We start from the raw sequence: 13,016 nt of genomic DNA on the forward strand, positions 1-13,016 counted from the left end.
TAGTTGCTAGGATAATTATGATCATGCACAAACACAGAGACTCAAGCTCTGATCAATCTCATATTCAACATTTATGGTATGCCCTAATCACATGTTTCTCGTGCATCATATGCATCACATACTGGGTGCAGTTTTCTTACCTCTTGTTTGAGCGATAAATAATAATTGAACGACCCTTGAGAATGATCGATCATTTAATTCCTTAGCAGTCACCTAGTCATAACCAAATACAATCTCCAATTAATGAAATAAACAATAAAAGGGTCTTGACCTAAACCTCACTCCTGGGACCCCGAATTGTACCCAAACTGTGGTAGATTCGATCCCGAACCTTAGGAATTGAAACCCCGAGCCAAAAACCCTAAAAAACACTTAAAACAGGAATCTAAAGATCAGAACCCTCTTGGCTAGTGCTGTAGCTCCCCCTTGTGGGCGTTGTAGCGCTACAACCAGGCAGAAATGCCCTGGTTCTTTCCCCCTTCAACTCCACCATTTCCAACCTGAACCAAAAGCTTCCAAACCTCATTTTAAGTCCCAAATGAACCCAAAAACCATCTACATATGTCCTAGGCATCATAACCCAAGTAACCCTTGCCAAAAACTCCCATTGAAACTCAACTTTCAAACCAAAAACCCAACTGAAACTCAATGAGAAAACAGAGCAAGAACTAAGGTTTTAATGGCCAGAAACTCACCTCAATCTCAGCTTAGGACCCTCTTCAATGGTAGAGCATAACCCAAAACCCTCAAGGCTTGGTTCTCTAGCTTGATTCCACAAATTGAGCTCTAAAATTCAAAGAGAAAAGGGGGAGAAATGGTGCACGGGAGAGGAGGAACCTTTGCTCTGTTTTGGTTACTTCCACAGCCATCTAATGGCTAACATATATCCCTTCGGGTGAAAAGACTAAAATACCCTTAGGTCATTTCAAATCCTCTTAAGGCCACCAAGGGAAAAATCGTAATTTCCTACCTATCTCGTTATCATAAATAACACCCTCCAATCCCCGTTATTCTCAATATTCTCAAATGTTAATAAATCATATCCCATTATCCTTTAATTCCCAACAATGCTCTAATCACCAAATTACCCGGAGCCCCGAAACTAATCCCATTATGAACAGACTGATAACTTGCATTCCATGATCGTTTCATACCGAATGGCTCGAAAAAATCCACATATAATGTGGTATTATTCATAATTCACCCACATGCATGAAAATACACAATTACGCCCTCAACGGGCCAAATTACCAAAATGCCCTTATAATTAAAAATGGACCCATATGCATGCATTTATCATCATATTATAATATAATTCACAAAAACATGCATACAATTATTTAATGGCATAATAAATCAATTATGGCCCTCCCGGCCTCCTAATCAAGGTCCTAAACCTTATTAGGGATTTTGGGGCATTACATTGGCACCCAAAGGACGAGGAATAAGAGACCACACTTCATTTCTCTCAAATTGTTGAAGCTCATCTTGCATGGCAGATATCCAATGCTCATCTTTAAGGGCATCCTTGACTGATTTTAGCTACACTGAAGAAAGATAACAAACATTAGCAATCTCATTAGCTAGTTTCTTTCGAGTGACTATTACCTCATTTGGATTTCCAACAATGGAAGATAAATGATGAACTTTGGGAATCCATGTGGGTGGTCCCTTTTTCTTATGAATTTCTATATCTGAAGGAACAACATTCTCTGGAATGGAAGACACATCGGAAGCTTCAGAGGTTTCAGTGGTAGCATCAATTTTGGACTTGCTTGGTTCATCTGTAGTTTGTGATGCAACATGCAGAATAGATGTGTCGACAAGAGTGTGTATTTCTTCTTCTTCTGAGTAACTAACAAAGTCTTCCAAGTCACTAAACACCACATTGATGGATTACATAACTGCCTTTGTCCTCATGTTGTAGACTCTGTAAGCACAACTATTGGTAGAGTACCCCAAAAACACTATTCATCACTCTTGGCGTCAAACTTGCCAAGCTTTTCTCTATCATTGAGAATGTAGCACTTGCAACCAAACACATGAAGATAAGCCAAATTTGGCGTTCTTCCTTTCCACAACTCATAAGAGGTTTATTTAGTGCCAGGATGAAGATGAAGATGTACCATATTGCTAATGTAGCAAGCTATGTTGAGCGCTTCAGCCCAAAGTCTCTTGGATAATTTCTTTGCATTCAACATAACACAAGCCATCACTTGAAGAGTTCGATTTTTTCTTTCCACAACTCCATTTTGCTGAGGAATTTTGGGCACTGAGAACTCATGAACTATCCCTTCTAGATTGCAAAATCAGTGAAGATGTTGTTTTCAAATTCCTTGCCATGGTCACTTCGAAGACGAATCACTTTCTTGACCTTTTCACCATTTTCAGCTTGCAAAGAGAGACACAATCCTTTGAAATTCTCAAAAGAATCAGATTTTTCTCTAAGAAATCTAACCCAATAAAATCGAGAATAATCATCCACGCACACCATAACATATCTTTTCCACTGAGACTTTCTGTTTGCATGGGACCCATCAAATCAACATGAAGCAACTCCAAAACTTGAGAAGTAACCAGAAACTTTAAAGAAGGATGGCTACTCTTGACTTGTTTACCGAGTTGACAAAGACCACACACTTTGTCTTTCAAAGAGGGTAAAATTGGAACACCCCTAACTGCTTTCAATTTTACAAGTTTGTTGAGATCTCTATAGTTTAGATGACCCAACTTGTAGTGCCATAATTCTGTATCATTCTTCTTTGCTGCATTGCACACGAAGCTAGCACTCAACAGATATCAGTTGTCACTCGATCTCATTCCTGTTAAGACATGGGAACCAGATGTTGAAACAACAGTACAGTCAGTCTTGGAGAATAGAACCGTGCACCCTTCATCAAAGATTTGACTAACACTTATCAAGTTAGTCTTGAAACCTTCAACATAGAGAGCATTTTCCAGAGGAGGTAGACCCTGTAGACACAACTTTCCTCTTCCCATAATTCTTCCTTTACTTTCATCTCCAAAAGTGACATATCCCTCAACATGAGACAAAAGATTGGCAAGGAGATGTGTTTAACGCCCAAAACGTGCATCCACTAAGCGATGGTTGTAGTATAGATCGGACGGTCGATTCCACAAGGAGGCAATGAATTAAAGTTAATCAATAAATAAAGTTTAGAGATAAATAATATAAGGAAAACTAGAACAAGTGATATTTTTGTTGTTTTTGAGATTTAAAGATTAAAAATAGAGATAGACTAAAGTGTGATGTAACAATAGGTAACAAGTAGGAAGGATCAAGAGTCACCAATATGCATACTTATTTATTTGGATCTTTGATTCACAAAAATTACACAAATGGATAGTTCACATCCCAACTATTCATTTGGAAGATTTAACATTGAAGCACAAATATATTTTACAAAAATATATTCAAGTGAATAATATTCTTTACCATGGAAGAATGAGATAAATCTTATGAGAAATCTAAAAATGACATTATATCATTGACAATAATGCAATAAAAGATTGGACATAAAACCTAACACAAATATTACTTTTACTATTTATAAAATACATAGAAAAAGCATGACTAATTCTATATAGATTTAGCAAAAGTAAATATATATAAATGAGATGGAGAAAATGATAAAGATATTATCTATATTATTTTCACTAATTTAATAATAAATAGAAAGTGCTTGACAAAATCTATATACTATTAGTAAACATAAATAAAGATAACAAAGCGAAGAAATAGAGATGAAAGAAAATAGATCACTCAAATATATAAACTTTAAACACATGGTGAATAAAAAATACCAAACAAAACAAAATCATAGTGCATATATGATCATCCTAACCTTCTAACCTATTATGCGAGACATTCTCATGAAATTCTAGGGGGAAAATATGAGAAATGAGACTAAAATTTGGTAGAGTTTTGCTACATAAAATTTACATGGTAAATGTGAAAGAAGAGTCCCTATTTATAGAGGGAGAAACTGATTAAAAAGAAATTAAACAACAAAATAGGGTTTACAAAAAAAATCCGAAATATTAATAATAAAATATGATTTTGAAAAATCAAATCTTATTATTAATATTAACCTAGTTATTTTGGTGAATGTTCATTTTTCCCTTATTCTAAAATACCACAAAATGTGAGTTTTAAAGCTCAAAATGGGAAGGTGCAAGGCCCAAAGTGCACAAAAAATTGGGCAAAAGGTGGTTGGTGGTAGCTGGTGGGTTTGACCCATTCCCAACCAATAGAAACATGCCACGTGGAGCTCAAAAGCTAGGGAAATGCTTGGTTTGACCGGGTCAATGCAGGTGGAGCTGAGGCTTGGTGCGCGGGTCAGGCAGGCGGATCGGGCTGGGGCTCCATGTGGGTCACTCGCGGGTCAAGGAGTTGTGTTGCTGGACGTGTGTCGCGTGGGAGAAGGTGCCACTTGGCGCTGCAAGTGGAAGTAGAGAAGAGGTGGACTGGGCTTGGGGTCTTTTGGGTCGAATTTCTGGACTTCAAGTTGCAAAAATGACAACTTTTCCTCCTTTCTTCAATTTTATTTATTTATTTCTTCTTTCTTTTCTTTATGCCAAAATGCAATTTTAATTCCTACAAAATAACAATAAATTAAATTATAATCAAATATTTTCATTTATAAAATAAATGATATTAATTCCATGAAAATATTAATTGAACTTAATTTATTTTGACCATTAAAATTAATAAATATGCATTTTTCACCACTAATCAAGATGTTTGTGTCCCGTCATGTGGTGAGAACACCCACTGTCAAAGTACCATTGATCACTGTTGCACGCCAGTAGAGAGGTATGAACCACTAGAACGTTAGTTTGAGCATTCTTCGCCCTCCATAATTTTCTTCCAACAAGAGAGACAAGTGGATTGTATTTAGAGGTTTTTATGAGCCGAGCAAGTAAAATTTCAACTTGTAACATCTTGGACAAATATGGCATTTTTTTCCACAGAAATAACAGATATGAATAATTTTTTTTTTGTGGCTGGAGGTTTTGTAGGAGCAGTAAGATGAGAAGGGCGAATGTGAGGCACTTCTTGAGATGAACTTGAAATATCTTTCTTTTTGCTAACCATGGTTGATTGAAACCGATACCATATTTTTCTCTAGCAAACTGACCAATTCTCATCATGTTGTCAAATAAATCCTGCCTCATAGTGCATGCCTCAATGGTTTTATTGGCATAACCCAGCTTCACTTGCATTTCTTCTAAAGCAACTCCTTTCTCTTCAATGTCCAAGGTAAGAAATTCAACATTTCTTAACAAGTTTCTCCTTTCTTCTTCGAGCTCGCCCACTTTAACCTCCAAACTTTTTGCCTTGTTTATCATACTAACCCACTGATTATATATTTGTTCATAGGATGTTTGTTGGTCCAAGTCATCCTCATCACTACACACTTCATCTGAGTTAGTGTCTGAACATGGTGTTTGAGATGTCTTAACAGTGAAAGCAACGTAGTTTTCTTCCAAATCCGAACTCTCCTCTTCAGTAACTTTTTGATCCTCTTCACTGTCACTCCAGGTTGCAGCCAGATCTCTCCCCTTTTTCTTCAAGGTGGAAGCACACTCGGCTTGTATATGCCTGAAGCCTTCACACTCATGACATTGAATACCCTTTGGATTTCTCTTTTCCCCCATATTAGTATACTTTCAAGGAAAATTGAGAGGTTTTCTTGAGTTTTCTCCTCTGAAATCATTGCTGCCTTTTTTCATATTGTTCCTAAAAAACTTAGCATAATTTTTGGTGAGCAGTGCAATTTTCTCCTCATCTAAATTCTCAAGAGAATCTCCCACAAAAAGATTTTCGGCAACTTTGTGAGATAAGGCAACTCCATTAGAAACTTTCTTATCTTTCTTTTCTTTGGACCACCTTTTCATAGTGAGTTCATGGTTCTACAATGATCCAATCAACTCATCCAAATCAAGGGTATCAACATCATGACATTCCTCAATGGAAGTAACTTTTGACTTGAACTTTATAGGGAGAGCTCCGAGCACCTTCCTCATGAGCTTTGATTCTAAATACGTTTCACCTAGAGCAAACGATTCATTAGTAATGTCACATAATCTAACATGAAACTCAGTAATAGAATCATCATCTCTCATAGTTAAATTTTCAAATTCAGTAGTGAGAGATCTCAATCTAGATTTTTTGAAAATTTTTGTTCGTACATTTTTAGTTTGCAACTTATTCAAAACATCCTTGGCTAGTTCACAATTTTCTATAGCCTTCATTTGACTTATAGAAACTACATTAAAAATAGCATGAACTTCTTTAGAGTTCTAATTAGCCTTTTCAATCTCAGCTGTAGTCCATTTCGACACGGGCTTTAGTTTAGTGTCCTCACCATCCTTGATGGTAGGTGGAGTCCAGTCGTCAACCACGACACTCCAAACATGTTCATCCATAGCTTTGAGAAAAACTCTCATCCGAGCTTTCCAACAAGCATAGTTGGTTCCATCAAGCATGGGGAGTCTAGTAGTAGACCTGCCTTCTTTGAAGCAATCCATAAAAAAAAAAAAAAACAAATGCAACAGCAGAAAAAAAACAACAAGAAAAATGCAAACAAAAAATATACACACTCAGCCCCTAAGGAACCAACCAATCACGTTAACTAGAGAAGAAGCAAATAAAGTAACAAAAGTCAAGTAAGGATCGCAAGGATCACTGCACAAGCTTTGATACCAATTGAAAGTTAGTTAACTACAATTACTCAATTACCCATTTAGATTATCAAATAAAAATCAGATTTAGTTCAAAGATAGGTGCAGAAAAATAAAAATGACACAATCATTTTTACATGGTTCAACCATGATTTCTCACAACTTACTCTATAAGACCTAGTCCAGAGGTGAAGAAAATTCACTAAAAATACTCAGAGTTGTTACAAGTTACAAAATAGTAAAATAATTTAAAACTCCCTTTTAATTTGTTTCACAAACAACAAATAACTCCTTATTTTTGTGAAGATTTTCAAGCAACCAGCCTCCTGCTGGTAATGTGTTCTTGCTGGACTCCCTCCAGCTGCTGCTCAAGCTCCCCTTGAGACATAGCTTGAACTCCCTTCAAGCTTTGCACTAGAATTTTCAAGAAGAATGGTGAAACATCACCAAAACGCCATGGGCTAATGAACAATGAAGTTTTGAATACTTCAGATCTTTTTGCAAAGAATGTTTCTTGGAGAAGACACTTTTTGGCTCCTCCAAAAGAGTAGGGAAAACTCGGACGAAAAATGTATAAATACTAGGGCACAAAAAAGGAAAGACAACTCATCAAGTCATGTGCTAAATTAGAATCACGTGTTCAAGTTTTCTAATGTCTCATCATTTAAAAATATATCTTAACATGAAATTTAGAATAGAATACGAAACATACATGTTTATCAGATTGAGTTTCCAGTATGTTAACAAGCAAATGTATGTTTAAACAAGATGTTCTATGCATGACAAAACATATGCATTTACATGATCAAATATGGCTGACTTATAAAAAATAATTTTAAAACATCCATTTCTAAATCTTTGAAGGGGGAATCTTCTCTTCTTGACATGTAATATTAAAAACACTCATCAGTAATACTTTTTATTGCGTTTTTCTCGTTATATTATTACAAAATTAAACCGAATAATTTAAGATGGTCCAAACCACACGATTGCAGGGACCAAATGAGAACGATCGAGCCAAATTATCCTCTATTATTATATTGCCGCCAATTTCAACAAACAAAAGTCAAAAAATCATATCTACAGACCAAAGTATGTTCGCTTTGATTTTCAAACCTCGTGAAAAGTGTCACAAATTTAGGTTAAAGTTAACTTTTCTAAGGGCCATAATGATAGTAATAAGTGCTATAAATTATAGTTGTAAAATATTGCTACAAACATATTTATAATCTTTTGAGCCAAATTGACAGAACTCTGCAAAGTTGGGAACCTCGAGCCTCGAGGTGTAGTAAATGATCCACTCTATAACCAAAACTAACAATATAACTATACATTAAAAATGTATTCATTATTATTTATTACAACTCGGTAGTTTTTTTTCTTCAATTATTGTTAATATATCTAATGATAGTAAATGATCCACTCTGAGATAATTTCTAATCGATGATAAATTTTATGCTAAATTTGACTAAAAAATAATCAAATTTTATATTTGGCCTAATTTTATAAGATTAATGCTAAAGAGCATTAGAGCATCTAATACCCTATAATATTGTGTTGTAAATAAATATTGAGTCTCACATTTTGAATTTAAATTATTTTAAATTGAAATATGTGTTACCCATTACTAAATTGCATTAATAACGATATATCATATCTTAGATCATCTCTAATGTGAGATGTAAATAATGTATTATATTTGGCACAAAAAGTCAATACATTATACATTTAGCACAATTTTTAGTATTACGCTCCAATGCACAATTGTAAAAACTGTTGTAAAATTTAATATTTCATTAATGTTAATTTGATATTTATTGAAAATATACACAAAGTAATAATTTTTCTTTATATTTATTGTTGATAGTATAAGATAATAATAAAGTAATAAGGTAAAAAGTATAGCCTTTAATGCAAATAGATAAAAATAATACTAAAATAATATAAATGACATAAAAGTAAATAAATTTTTTTAACATTTATGATGATGCAAAATATGCACTATACTATATTATGTGCCAAATTTGGCCAAACTTTTAGCATGTGCCAAATTTGGCACAACTTTTGGCACACAATTGGAGCAAATTTTTTATAAAGTGAACTATATTTTGACAATGCATCACCAATTTAGTATTCTATTGGAGATGCTCTTAGGATATTGGGCACCGTTTTTATAATTGTACTTCAATACATAAGGTGCAAATTAACTCAAAAATCATTTAATTTTTATTGAACATATATATAAAATATTATTAAATAAATATTTTTTTTAAAAAGCTTTCAATATATAAAAGACATTAATTAAGAACAAAAAAGTAAATAAAAAAGATAACATATATTTTGTGTTAAATTTGACACAATTTTTAACATGTGTCAAATTTGGCAAATGTTTTACAACGCTATGTAAGCTACATTTTAATTATTTTTTGAAATAGAACTACATTTATTTTAAGATATGCTAAAATATATCAGTGCACAACTTTTATAACACTCGATCATAGATGCTATGAGCATAACCAAAATTATTAATTTAACTTTCGATTAAAAATGTATAATTATTTATTACAACTCGTGCCTTTTTTTTAAAAGAAAATTATTATTAATATATCTAATAATAGTAAAGAAAATTTGTGAGAACAAGCACAAAATAGTAGCACATTTAGTCATTTGGACTTTTTAAAAAGTTCGCGATGAAACCGCACACATTAATAGATTTTACTATATACGTATATATTATTATAGTGTATGTTGGAATTGATAAGGTTGTATCCTCACGGGAAAGCACGATGTTGATTTAATAAAGTTGGATATTGTGCTGGCAAATAATAAATAATTTTGTCTATTTCGAAGATTTATATTATGTTTATGTAAGTGTCCATCAACTGTATATATATATTATGTTTTTGATATTATTAATTTTTTGAGTCTTGGTGCAACCCTTTCAATAGTATATATTATAGTCAAAGACTGTATCGGCATTATGGAAGTGTTACTGGGAAGTAGTAAACAAAGGATGAGGGAATAATATATAACAGAAGCCCACACTACTTAAAAAAAAAAAGACTTTTTTGGGGGCGAGTTTTACAAAAAAATTTAGGACTCGCGGGGCACAAATTCTTTATTTGAGAGCTTTAAAAATTGAGATTTTTCAACGTGAATCCTAAAAGAATGGTCGGAGTAAGTGGTGGCGCCACCACTCCACGGTGGCCATTGGGTCTAATTTTTAGTGGGTTTTGAAGCCCAAGATAGAAGGAATATGGTGGTGGTGGTTCATCTCGTTGTGGCTTGAGGTGGCCAGAAAGTGGTCGGAAAGTTTGGGAAAACCCAAAATCGCATAAACTTCGACGAGCACTTTGAGGGTCTTAGGCGGCGCGTGAGGGGCTGAGCTTCGAGGGTTAGAGGTTTCGGGGGGCGGCGCGTGGCGTTCGGTGGCGACGGCAAGGCGACCGTTTGGCCACGGTAGAGACAAGCTAGAGAGAGAGGGAGCTTCGGGGGAGAGAGAGAGAACCGAGGAGAGAGAGTGTGATTTGAGTTTATTTTTGTATTTTTTTTATAATATTGAGTGATTTGAGGGATTGGAGGGAATTTGTGATTTTTTAAAATTCAAACTTTTAGGATACACATAAGTTTTTAGGGCTTGCATCGTATGTCCTAAAAAAATTGTTTAAGCACTCGCAATGAGTGTCCTAAAAAGTCCAGGAGGTGTTTGTTAAAAAAATTCAAACTTTTAGAACACACATAATTTTTAGGACCTGCAACGTAGTCCAAAAAAGTTCAGAAGCTGTTTGTTAAAAAAAATTCAAACTTTTAGGACACACATAGTTTTTAGGACTCACTCCGCGAGCCCTAAAAGAAATTATTTTATGTTTCGAAGTCCAAGAGCTGTTTTTAGGACTCGCATCTAGGTGAGTGTCCTAAAATTATGTTTTTGTAGTAGTGCCATAAAACTACATATTTCAACTAAGGAATAATTACAAATTCCACACCAAAACTGACCAAAAAAGAAAAAAAAACTTTGAAATATATGGTAACAAAGTATTGTATTGTACGGTGCCCTTCTCCCTGGCCTCTCTCATTCTTCTTTCATGCCCGACCCCTACTGACCACCGCTGCCAATGTATACACACGCCGCCCATATGTGTTCACTATCGAAACCCCGACCCCCGACCGTCATGGGTGGAGAAGATGAAAAATCTATTTTTTATAACTTCTCTATAGATCTAGTTGTTTTATGCAATTTAGTGTTTTCGTAAATTTTAATTTTAGATCTAGTACTTTTATGTAATATATTGTTTTTGTAAATTTGTGTTACAATAATGAGTTTTTTCGTTACAAATTATTATATAAATATTGTACACAAAAATATTTTTTGGCAACCGCCTTTGTAAATATTTGTTATAAAATTGCGACTCCATATAATTATTTTTTAAAACTATAAATTGCATGCATTTTTGTAAATTTCCACAGCTTAAACCCTAGCTGGAAATGAGACCACATGGCCCAATAACGAAGCCCAAGAAGGCAACAACTATCGGGATTTTCTTGGCACTCGTGAGAAAATGTTGATAAAACTACCTTATTCACAGCACCCGTTAATGAAGACTAATATGAAATTCATTCAATCAACACAGATTTATACGTCCCTAGCTAATTACCTACGTAGAAATATATATTCATTGAGCATGTGTTGTACAAAAATTTTAGAAAGATTTTCTAGAGAGAAATATTGAAGTTTCAATGTAAAACATATATTGGTACTAAATAGAAAAAGTAACTCGATTATAATAACATATAGTGTCTCTCGTAGGGATGTTCATAAAACTGCCTACACCGCACAAACTGCCCACATCAAACCACATTGCACCGCAATTTACGGTTTAGAACATTTCACGATGCACTTGCGGTTTGTATTTTTACCAAACCACGCAGTGCGGTGCGGTTTTAAATTTTATAATTGCGGTTCAAACCATACTGCACCGCATCATTATATATATTAACTTTTTTATATTATTTTTTTCAATTAATGCATAAATATTTATAATATAATATACACAATATCTAGAAAGAAATATAATGTTTCATAAGATGCTAACATATATTTTACTTCAATCTATAGATATTCCTCCTTAATTAAAATAATATTTACTTTTATATTACATTTTTTATTTGTTATTAGTTTGTTATATGTTTATTGTTTTACTTAAAGTTTATTAGCTTGTTGTACATTTAATTGTTTTGTTAAACACTCTATGGTTATGAGATATATTATGAATCTTTCTTAATTATAATATTTAATTGTTAAATTATTTGGCCATAGATATAAACCGCTAAAACCTCATCGCACCACACCACATTTTTGTGGTGCGGTTTATGCGGTCAATGCGGTGCGAATTACGATTTGAAAAATTGTTCAAACCGCATATGCAGTGCGGTCTAAAAAACTAGAGAAAAACCGCACCAACCACACCACGAACACCCTTAGTCTCTCGTATTGCTCCAAAATGTGACTATTTCTGCTTTCCTTCTTTTAGTTCAATGGACATATATAAACAGTTTTAAAATATCTCACATTTTAATGATATAATTTGTTATTGAAATGCACATGTAAATCAATTAAATTAAAGGTCAAAGATAGTAAAATAAATATATATAACACTACTACAAAAACATTCTTTTAGGATAATTTTGTAAGGCACTCACCTAGATGCAAGTCCTAAAAACAGCTTTTGAATTTTTTAGGACTCACAATTATGTGTGTCCTAAAAGTTTGATTTTTTTTAACAAAACCTCCTGAACTTTTTAGGACACTTATTACGAGTCCTTAAAGAATTTTTTTAGAACACGCGGTGTAAGCCCTAAAAACTTATGTGTGTCTTAAAAGTTTAAACTTTAAATAATCATAAATTCTCTCCAATCCCTCAAATCACTCAATAATATAAAAAAACCCAAAAATCACTCAAATCACTATCTCTCTCTCCTCAGTTCTCTCTCTCCCGAAGCTCCCTCTCTCTCTAGCTCGTCTTTGCCAAGGCCAAACGGCCACATCGCCAAGCGCCTCCCCACTCAACACGCTGCCCCCCAAAACCCCCAACCCCTGTAGCTCAGCCCCTCACGCGCGGCCTAAGGCCCTCAAAGGGCTTGTCGAAGTTTCTGCAATTTTGGGATTTCCCAAACTTTTTGACCACTTTCTGGCCACCTCAAGCCACCACGAGATGAACCACCACCACCACCATATTCCTTGCATCTTGGGCTTCAAAACCCACTAAAGAATTAGACCCAATGGCCACCGTGGAGTGGTGGCGCTGCCA

Source organism: Humulus lupulus, chromosome 1 (assembly GCF_963169125.1).
Source record: "Humulus lupulus chromosome 1, drHumLupu1.1, whole genome shotgun sequence".
NCBI classification, from domain to species: Eukaryota; Viridiplantae; Streptophyta; class Magnoliopsida; order Rosales; family Cannabaceae; genus Humulus; species Humulus lupulus.